Below are 12094 nucleotides of genomic sequence, written 5' to 3'. Positions count from 1 at the left end.
AAAACCCCATATTCTATCATAAAACATCAAAATATACAAATTTCACCTATGGGTATTTTTCCAAATATAAACCCTAGGTTGAATTATTGCTAACATAAGCTTAATCGAGCTACCGGGATTCCAAAAACGTAAAGAACATTAAAAACGGGGCTTGGAATCACTTACTATGGAGCTTGGAAGCTTGAAACAAACCCTAACTATGGAGAACCCTTGAAATTTCGGCCTAATGAAGAAGATGGACAAAAATTGGCTTTTAATTTTGTTTTTAATTCATTTTAATAACTAAATGACCAAAATGCCCTTACTACTAAACTTTCCAAAAATTCCATCCATGTCCAATTTTTGTCCATAGACTTAGAAATTGGTCAAATTGCTATCTAAGACCTCCTAATTAATATTTCAATGCAATTTCATACTAAAAACTTCTAGAATGCAAATTTTGCAACTTATTCGATTTAGTCCCTACTTTCAATTTAAACACTTTAGGCATAGAATTTCATCATGAAATTTTCACACAATCATGCAATCATATCATATTCATCAAAATAATTATAAAATAATTATTTCTATCTCAGATTTGTGGTCACGAAACCACTATTCTGATTAAGCCCTAATTCAGGATATTACAACTCTCCCCCCCTTTTAAGGATTTTCGTCCTCGAAAATCTTACCAGTAAACAGGTGTGGGTATTGGTTTTTCATAGTTTCTTCAGGTTCCCATGTAGTCTCTTCTACCCCATGCTTTTGCCACAACACTTTCACAAGTGCAACACTTTTATTTCTTAGTTGTTTGACTTCTCGAGCTAAAATCTTAATCGGTTCTTCTTCATAAGTCATATCCGGTCGTAGTTCAACTTTACATCGGTGAAATTATATGTGAAGGATCCGAACGGTACCGACGTAACATAGATCGTGAAACACATCATGAATCTTCTCTAATTCGGTGGTAGCGCTAGCCGATATGCTACTGGGTCCAACTTTTTCAATTCTTTCATACGGTCCAATAAAGCGGACTTAACTTGTCCTTTCGTCCAAATCTAAGGACTTTCTTCCATGGAGACACTTTCAAAATACCTTATCACCAACTTGAAACTCCATTTCTTTTCGTTTCAAATCCGCATAAGATTTACGTCTATCTAAAGCGACTTTCAAATAATCTCGAATCACTTTCACCTTTTCTTGGTTTCTTTTATTAAATCAACTCCATAAATCGATTTTCCTTGAGTTCAGTCCAATACAATGGCGCCCAACATTTACGACCATATAATGCTTCATAAGGTGCCATCTTCAAACTCGTCTGATAACTATTATTATAAGCAAATTCTACCAATGGTAAGTACCTTTCCCAACTATCTTGAAATTCCAATACGCACATCGAGCATGTCTTCAAGAATCAATTACTCTCTCCGATTGTCCATCGGTTTGTGGATGAAAAGCGGTCTTTGAAATTTAACTTTGTACCTAATGCCTCTTGCAACTTTTGCCAAAATCGTGACGTAAACCTCGGATCTCTATCCGAAATGATTGACAAAGGTATCCCATGAAGTCTAACAATCTCTGGATATACAATTCAGCCAACTTATTAAGAGAATAATCATGCGTCTTAGGAATAAAATGCGCCGATTGAGTCGGATCATCAACTATTGCCCGGATGGCATTTTTCTTCCCCGAGTTAATGGCAACCCCGATATAAAATCCATAGTAATCCGATCCCATTTCCATTCAGAACCATAATAGGTGAAGTAATCCGAAGGTACTTGGTGTTCACTTTCACTTGTTGACAAACTAAGCACTTTGATACAAACTCGAAATATCTCTTTTCATTCCACTCCACCGGTACATTTACTTTAAGTCATTATACATCTTCGATCTTGCCGGATGAACCGCCAAACAACCATTATGTGCTTCATGCAAAATCTTTTGAATCAACTCATCATTTTTGATTACACAAATCCGATTTTAAACATCAAACGACCATCGAACCGATTCGAAATCGATCCGTATCATCTTCACATTGTTTTCTCTTGGCTAGCAAATCTTGATCATTTTTACGAGCTTCAAAAATCTCTTGTAAAAACATCGGTCTTGCTCTTAACTCGCTAGAATCGAACCGTCATCGACATTTTCAATCGAGTGTTCATAACTCTCAAAGCAAACAACAACTTTTCGCTTAAAGCATCGGCAACCACATTCACTTTTCCGGATGATAATCAATAACAAGCTCGTAATCTTTCAATAACTCTAACCATCTTCATTGTCTCAAATTCAAGTCTTTTGTGACATCAAGTATTTAAGACTTTTGTGATCGGTATATACTTGGCACTTTTCACCATACAAATAATGTCGCCAAATCTTCAAAGCAAACACCACTGCAGCCAATTCCAAATCGTGAGTAGGGTAATTCCTCTCATGAGGTTTTAACTGCCTCGAAGCATAAGCCACCACTTTTCCTTCTTGCATAGTACACACCCCAAACCATTTAGAGAAGCATCACTATACACCACAAATTCTTTACCTGATTCGGGTTGTATCAACACTGGTGCTTCAGTTAATAACTTTTTCAATTCTTTGAAACTCTGTTGGCATTCTTCCGTCTATTCAAATTTAACATCCTTTTGGAGTAGTCTAGTCATAGGAGCAGCAATTATAGAAAATCCATTTACAAACCGCCGATAATACCCAGCTAGCCCCAAGAAACTCCTAACTTCAGTTACATTTTTCGGTGGTTTCCAATCAACAATGGCTGAAATTTTACTAGGATCAACCCGTATACCATCACGAAACAATATGACCCAAAATCCAACTTCCGGAGCCAAAATTCACTTTTACTAAACTTAGCATACAGCTGCTTATCTCTCAAAGTTTGCAAAACTATCTTCAAATGCTCAGCATGCTCTGTCTCATCTTTTGAATAAATTAAAATATCATCTATAAACACCACAACAAATCTGTCCAGTTATGGCCGAAATATGCGATTCATTAAGTCCATAAACATAGCAGGAGCATTTGTCAACCCGAATGGCATAACTAAAAATTCATAATGACCGTACCTTGTTCTAAAAGCAGTTTTGGGCACATCGGACTCTTTCACTCGCAGCTGATAATACCCAGATCTCAAGTCAATCTTTGAAAACCATGTCGCTCATTTTAGCTGATCAAACAAATCATCAATTCTCGGCAATGGATACTTGTTTTTGATTGTCACCTTATTTAATTGCCGATAATCAACACATAATCTCATAGAACCATCCTTCTTTTTCACAAATAACACGGGAGCACCCCAAGGTGAAAAACTTGGTCTCACAAAGCCTTTATCAGTCAACTCTTGCAACTGCGACTTTAATTCTTTCAACTCTGTTGGTGCCATTCTATATGGAGAAATCGAGATCGGAGCTATTCCCGGTATCAAATCTATACCAAATTCTACTTCCCTGACTGGAGGCAAACCCGGCAATTCTTCTAGAAATACATCCGCAAATTCACACATAACCTAATCGATTCAACTTTCTTTTCAACTTCTTTTGTATTAATTACATACACCAAATAAGCTTCATAACCCTTTCTCAAATATCTACGAGCCGACATCAAGAAATCATACTAAATATTGCCTCGATTTGTGCGGTTCAACCCGCAAGATTTCACCACTTTCACATTTTAATTCTATAACCTTTTCTTTGCAATTTACTATAGCATCATGCAATGTCAACCAATCCATACCCAAAATAACATCAAATTCATCAAACGGCAACAACATCAAGTCGGCCGAAAAGTAATGACCCCGAATCATTAAAGGGCATTTCTTGCATACTTTATCCACTATCACACATTTGCCTAGTGGATTCGACACTCTAATCATAAATTCTGTGTTCTCAACAGGTATATTCATACTAGACATTAGTTTCATGCATACATATGAATGAGTAGAACCGGGATCAATCAAAGCAATAACATTAGAATCATAAAGAGAAAATGTACCGGTAATCACATCGGGTGAGGAAGCATCTTCATGCACTTTAATAGCATAAGTTCTAGCCGGAGCTCTTCCTTCAGATCTAACTGCTGCATCTCTGGCTACATTCTTACTGCTTGTTTCACTTCCAGCTTTTCTCGGATACCTTCCCTCGAATCGCACCACTAGCTTTTACATTCGAAATTTTTTTCTCACTCTCTCTGGCGGTCTCTAATAAAATGATCCGGAGAACCACATCGAAAACATTCATTTGCTCTGCACGGACCAAAATGATTTCTACCACACCGGCACTCGGGTTTAACAAATCTCGTATTTCCACACTAGCCAAGATAGTCCGAGATTTAGGACCCACATTTCGCTTCTTAAAATTTCCATATGATTGCCCAAATTGAAACTTGGGAGCGAGGATTCATATTTCTTGACTTTCCGGTTTGTTGTGAGGGTGCATTACTCATTGGTCTTTTCTTCCAATTTTGTGTTTCAAATTCTACCTTTTTCTTTTCCTTCAGTAATTCTTCAGCCTTGCAAGCTCGATCGACAAGTACCACCATTTCTTTTAGTTCAAGGATCCCAACAAATACCTTAATGTCTTCGTTAAGCCCGTCTTCAAATCGTCGGCACATCTTGGCTTTTGTAGGAACATATTCCCTGGCATACTTACTCAATCAAACAAACTCTCTTTCATATTTCGAGACTGTCATATTACCTTGCTTCACTCAAGAAACTCTTTACATTTCGATCAATAAATCTTTCACTAATATATTTCTTCGAAACTCTTCTTGAAAGAATTCCTGTGTTACCCTCTCTTTCGGTACCACCAAGTCAAAGTCTTCCACCAATTATAGGCTGAATCTCTCAACAAAGATGTAGCACATTTCAAACATTCTTGGTGTACAAGATAATTCATCAAATACCGGATAGAATTTTCAAGCCGAACTCGCTTTCTCGCATTATCATCAATATTTGCTCTAAATTCTTCACCCCTTGTTTACGAATTACATCAACGGGGTTTTGTGAAATTTTATCATATCCACTCCACGAGGCATCGAGGCATAGGTTGAGGAATTGGGGAGGTGGGGAGGTCGTACATTTGGGTTCGTATGAACGAACTCGGTGTACCATGCACTCATCATTTGGAGAAAGGCTTCCGATCCCTTTCTCCTCCTCCCCGACCAACATGAGGGGTGGGTTTTCGATCTGCCTTGCCCTTCAAATTGAGTCTGGCACTACTCTCTACTTCATCGCCACAATTTGGATTGGGATCCATTTACTATATAAAAATCATTTAAAATGTCAAGTCGTCACACTATCACAATTCATACATATGGCATGTATAGCAAAATCCGTACATACAACACGTAGTCCGAGATCCGACTAAATCTGCTCTGATACCATCAAATGTAACGCCCCCACGCCCAAAATCGTCACCGGAGTCGAGCTTGAGGGGTTACTAAACATAATTTATCAAATTAAGAACTTCAAATCATTTGTTTCTACATTCACAGCTTTCTAGCTACCCGCGTCAAAGTTACAAGAAAAATCATATATCGAGTTACGAAACTCGAAATCAAGATCCGTAAATTTTCCCTAAATATAGACTTATATATATATTTACTAAATGTTTTCTAGAATTTTTGGTTGGGCCAATTAGTACAGTTTATTAGTTAAAGTCTCCCTATTTGAGGTTCATTTGCTCGAGACCTCTGTGTATTACGAATCAGATATCTCTCTATACAGAATTTCAATGACTACTAGGTTTATTTCTCTTAAAATTAGACTCAACAAGGAATCTGTACATATAAATAATGACTTCTAATTATTTTTTTTACAATTTATTATGAATTTTTAAAGTTAGAACAGAGGATCCAGAAATCACTCTAGCCCTGTTTCACAAGGTTTCAAATAACTTATAAAGTATAATTTATATGCCTGTTCTTTTTAATCCATATGAAAATAGACTCATTAAGCTTCAATTTTATAACTTGTTCATCATTTAATTCCATTTATACTATTTTTAGTGATTTTTCAAATTCATGTCATTGCTGCAGCAATATTCTGTTTTAAGGCAAATTTCATCTTTTCATGAGTTGTTATGAACTAGATAACCTATTAAACTTCCATGATATCAAACATGATCTAAATTTAACCATCACCATGACTTATCAATATCAAACATTTTCTCAACCAATCATGGCCATATCATAAAATTATTTACACAAAATAAGTATATTGCTATACATGCCATACTTAAGTTTTACAAGCCATTTACCCAGATGAAAGTCCTTTGGATAGTGTGATCGAACCTTCAACCCGTCCCGATTCCCGAGCTGGCTTGTTCAAAACTACAGTAAATAAAGAGGAGGGAGTAAGCATAAATGCTTAGTAAGTTCATATGTAAATAACAAGTAACATAACAATACAAATATACCAAACAACTTTAGCATGGTATCACCAAAACATATATTACATTTCTAAACATCATTCATCATCTTACCACCTTATCGTTGTTGTATCTATTTTCAACCCGAGGGTTAAGAACATACCTGTCCAAAGTGTCCATTTCACAACACTTACCAAAACGTCGCTTGCATCTTAAGTGTTCTTCCATTTCACTAGAAATTTCACCCGTTGAACACCTCGGAATACAACTCGGATACACGGATAATTTGCACATAAGTGCCTCATATGTAATCAAGAAATCATGTAACCCGCCCCTAAGTGAACTCGGACTCAACTCAACGAGCTCAGGCGTTCGCATCCATAAGTGAACTCGGACTCAACTCAACGAGTTCGGATGCCTAGTTACATCTCACGAACTCGGACTCAACTCAACAAGTTCGGACATTCGCATCCATAGGTGAACTCGGACTCAACTCAACGAGTTCGGATGCTCAACCATCCTAGTAACATGTCACTTGTATCCTAATCTATTCCTAAGGTTCAAACGGGCTTTTTCCCTCGATCTCACATTTGTCGTCTTCCATGGAATATCGGAACCGATACTCGGTAGCAATTCATATTTATTAAGTAGTAAACATAATTTGCATATTACTCAATATTAACCAGAAAGCATAATATTTCGCGATTAAAAATCAGCATATCATATAATTAACATTAATAACTTAAAAATAACATTTATGCTACATTATTTACACATGAACTTACCTTGGTACCAAAATATAAAGATTTTGCAATTTAGTCCACAATCTTTTCTTTTCCTCGATCGCGACTTGAATCTTGTTTCTCTTGATCTGTAACGCCAAATTAATCTTGTTCAATACATACATTCATCAAAACAGCATTTAATACGAACTTTGGAAAAATTACACTTTTGCCCCTAAACTTTTGCATAATTACACTTTTGCCCCTAGGCTCGGGAATTAAACTTTATTCCTTATTATTATGTTTTATAACATGCTGATCATTTTTCCCTTCAATGTCAACATCAAATTCTTACTCTAACATATACTTGTGACTCTTAGGTATTTTTGCCGATTAAGCCCTTTTACTTGTTTTCACTCAAAACCGAGTAGTACAAGTTGTCTAACATAATTTAAAACCCCATATTCTATCATAAAACATCAAAATACACAAATTTCACCTATGGGTATTTTTCCAAATATAAACCCTAGGTTGAATTATTGCTAACATAAGCTTAATCGAGCTATCGGGATTCCAAAAACGTAAAGAACATTAAAAACGGGGCTTGGAATCACTTACTATGGAGCTTGGAAGCTTGAAACAAACCCTAACTATGGAGAACCCTTGAAATTTCAGCCTAATGAAGAAGATGGACAAAATTGGCTTTTAATTTTGTTTTTAATTCATTTTAATAACTAAATGACCAAAATGCCCTTACTACTAAACTTTCCAAAATTCCATCCATGTCCAATTTTTGTCCATAGACTTAGAAATTGGTCAAATTGCTATTTAAGACCTCCTAATTAATATTTCAATGCAATTTCATACTAAAAACTTCTAGAATGCAAATTTTGCAACTTATTCGATTTAGTCCCTACTTTCAATTTAAACACTTTAGGCATAGAATTTCATCACGAAATTTTCACACAATCATGCAATCATATCATATTCATCAAAATAATTATAAAATAATTATTTCTATCTCAGATTTGTGGTCACGAAACCACTATTCCGATTAAGCCCTAATTTAGGATATTACAAGTACACCTTCGAGCATCAACGAAATACGCAGGATCTCCTGAATACACATTTGGTTCAAAAATCCTTTAAGAAATTGGAATAGTGAAACTCGTGCTGCAATATCTGGGGCACCTCTTTTCTCAATTTTATTTCACACCTTACTAGATTTGTTATCCTATGTATTCACGTCAAATTTTGCTTAATAAAATTACATTTGTCCATTATGATAATCTCTTTCGAGCATTTTTGTTGAAATTGTGATTTTTGAACATGTAATATCTACACAAAAGATGTTATGCATATTACTCTGAAAAAGTCTCTAAATAGTACAAGGACCTGAAACAGGGTCACTAGTCAGAACTAACCAGGTTCAAAGTTGGAAAACATTGGAAAAAGAGTAGTCCAAATTAGGATTGTTTCTTCAAATTTTCTGTCAGAGATAACGGCTAAGCAAGAAGACTCGATAGCAGATCAATGATGGGACCCGGGTGAATTATGAGCAATGGCACCTTAAGCATTTTAAAAGGAATCACTCTCATAACATTTCTACATTCATAATCATTCATTCAGTTAGGAGCACTTGATTCATTTCTATCATAGCATTCTAGTTACTTGACATAAGCACCACGTATAGCCAGGGGCATGGGATTCATTTAGATCATGGCACCCTAATTATTTGGCATATACAGATACAGGAAACCCATTCTACACATCATGTCTTTAGAAGATAGTGTAGTAACATTGGCGAATCCTGCAGATTTGGCATTTCTGTATTGGCAGAAACAGATCGAAGATAGCAGATTTGGTGTCTCTGTATTGGCGGAGAGCAGATCGAAGATAGCAGATTTTGCGTCTCTGTATTGGCAGAGAACAGATCAAAGATAGCAGATTTGTCGTCTCTGTATTGTCAGAGGGCAGATTGAAGATAGCAGATTTGGCGTCTCTGTATTGGCGAAGAGCAAATCGAAGATAGCAGATTTGGCGTCCCTGTATTGTCAGAGGACAGATCGAAGATAGCAGATTTGGCATCTCTGTGTTGACAGAGCGCAGATCGAAGACGACGAATCTCGGCTTCCTGAAGTTGCAGTGAAGCCGATTTAAGTCACTAACCTAGCTCCCTAAAGTTGTAATGGAGTAGGTTGAAATTTTAGATCCTGTTTCCCTGAAGTTGCAGTGAATCAGATTTAAGCCACCAACCTAGCTCCCTAAAGTTGTAGTGGAGTAGGCTGAAATTTAAGATCATGTCTCCCTGAAGCTGCTGTGGGGCATATTGAAGTCACTTGAAGAAAAGAAGCACCAAGAAGTCAAAGCTCAGTAGGCCCTTGCAAAATTGGCCCATTTATAGTTTTTGCTCTATTCTCGTTCCACGACAATGAGTAAGAGGGGCAACTGTAGTGGGCCAAATTTGCCCGGCCCAAATAAAACAAAAAAAAAACCATAAACATAAAATAAATAAAACAGTCCATTAATTAATGTCTTTTTACAAACCAAGTCATTACATGGCCCAACCCAATTACATAAACTAGACCTAAATGTAAAATCCAAGTTTTATAACAGCCCAATTACATGGCCTAATGCCCTATCACAAACCCAAATATCCAAAATAGTCCCTCTAGCCCAAAACTAGTGGCCCAACACTTAAAGTGAGCCCCAAATAGCCCGAGAGCCAAACCAAACTTGGCAAACCCTAGAGGCGAGAGGGTCCTCGCACGCAACCTTCACCTGTAGCCAAGCCCCAGCCCCACGTCACCACCTCCGCATCCGCCAAGACAAACCAGACGCCTCGTGCCAAGGGCCAATGCACAACCCCGTACTCATACCTGCAAACAAACGAGGCAGAACAATAGCAAATAGGAAATAGAAGAGAAATATTATATTTTTTATTTTGATTTTCCTTTTTTCTTCAGCTATAAAGAAGAAGTTTTGATCCTTGTAATCGGTTACACACAATCAATACGAACACGTTTACAGAGAATACAAATGCGCAATATGCAATACAAATACAACATTGGCAGATTAAATACAAAAGAAAAAGAAAAAAGGTGATTTTCGAGGGTTTCATTCGTCTTCTTGTTTTTTGAATCTGTTGTTTTCTTCCTAGTTTTTGTGTACATATTCTCGTATATAAGGATATCAAATGAAAGAGGAGCTTACTTGGCGAAGCTAGCCGTCGTTCCCTCTTCGCTTCGCCGTAATCAAAGTCCGAAGGGGGTTTCAAAGGTGAAAACCCCTCCTTTAGGGCTCAGATGTGCAGACTATCGCTCGTGGTGGCACATTAGCATTGAGGGTAATCTTTTGGAGAGGTTAACTGGGCAGAAAAATCGAAAAGCAAATACACTACTAGGGTTTCGGCTGAATGAGAACCCATTTAGTCTTTTAAAGAGGCGAAAACGGCGCCGTTTAGGCCAAATGAAATGGCCCAGAAATCGACGTAGCTCAAATCCATGCCCGGTGACCCGATCTGATCTCCCCGATGACCTGCGCGTTTTAGCGGTAAGGGTTATTTGCCTCATAAGTCCTTCCCCTTTCGTCCCGCTTTCAAATCAGCTAACATTTGCATTTTTTTCTTTTTTTTTTAAATTTCACACTGTAATTTCGCGCGTACTCGCACTTTGGTCCGAACCTGAGCGTTGCGTTTCGGGGGTCTAGGTTATTTTTAGACTTGGTCCCTGCGCATTCGCAAGTGCTACACGCCGGTCCCTTTTTTTTTTTTTAACAGCTTATTTCATTTAAATTTTTCTTTTTATTTTAACTTGATTTCAATTTAGTTTCTTTTAGATTCATTCCATGTTTTTTATTCATGTTTATTTATTCGTATAAATTGTATCATTGGTATCATTTATTTACTTACTTTTTATAATTTTGATAACCATATTTTCATACCTTGTGTATTATTTTTTTATGAATGTTTTATATATATACTATTATGTAGATGTATATACATACTTTATAATAAGGTCAACTTTTAATTTCAAGCTTATTGTCAATATTATATTATTTTATATACATGAAGTTTTCTTTAAGTATATTCTTATAATCATATTACGTAATTCTTATAATATATCTTTTAAATCATTATTTTAAAACTCTTCTTGCATTAAGCCATTTTAATATTCTTATATATAACCTCTTGTCTAAACATTAATATATATATATATATATATATATATATATATATATATATATATATACTTTGTATTGAAGCCTTTTTACATATATATGCATACTAGTATCAACCCTACATTATTTTTATACATGTGATTCCTTAAATAATTTTCTTCTTGTATTCTATTATATAATCTTCTGAAATACATCTTTTAAATTATTATTATATATGTGTATATATATTCATCGATACCTATATTTGGTATATATATTATTAAGCCCGTGTATTTTAATAAATATTTTGTTATTCAAATAAGCTTGTGTATATTTTTTTACATAAAATCTGAATTATTTTATAGCCATACATGTTTTGATTCACATGCATTATTAAATCTACATTCTATGTACATACTTTCCTTTGTACATAAGCACGCTTTTAAGTCCGTCATAGTTGTTAATAAAAATAATTCAATCTAGTCTGTTTCTATGGTTATTTTTTTACAAGCAATGATTTGTGGTTTATTTATATACATATATATATTTTAATTTGTGATAAAATCGATCCAATTTTTTGTCTAACTCATATTTTAATTCCATGTTATATTGTATATAATTGCTTCAAAATTCATTCATACACATATAAGTATTCTTAATTTTCCTCTTATAAATTATTTCAAACTCAAGCATATATTAGTTGATTGTTAGTACATCATTCTTAGTCCACTATTTTTGTGTCGTGTTGATCTTACATCATTTGATATCCCATGTGTTAATTATCTTCATGACATTCCTTGTATATTTGCTACATCATGCTTGCTCATTTTCATATGTTATCATATCAATTATTCCCCATGTATG

Source organism: Gossypium arboreum, chromosome 5 (genome assembly GCF_025698485.1).
Source record: "Gossypium arboreum isolate Shixiya-1 chromosome 5, ASM2569848v2, whole genome shotgun sequence".
In the NCBI taxonomy this organism is placed as follows: Eukaryota; Viridiplantae; Streptophyta; class Magnoliopsida; order Malvales; family Malvaceae; genus Gossypium; species Gossypium arboreum.
The sequence above is the reverse complement of the archived record's forward strand: the minus strand, read 5'-3'. Positions refer to the sequence as shown.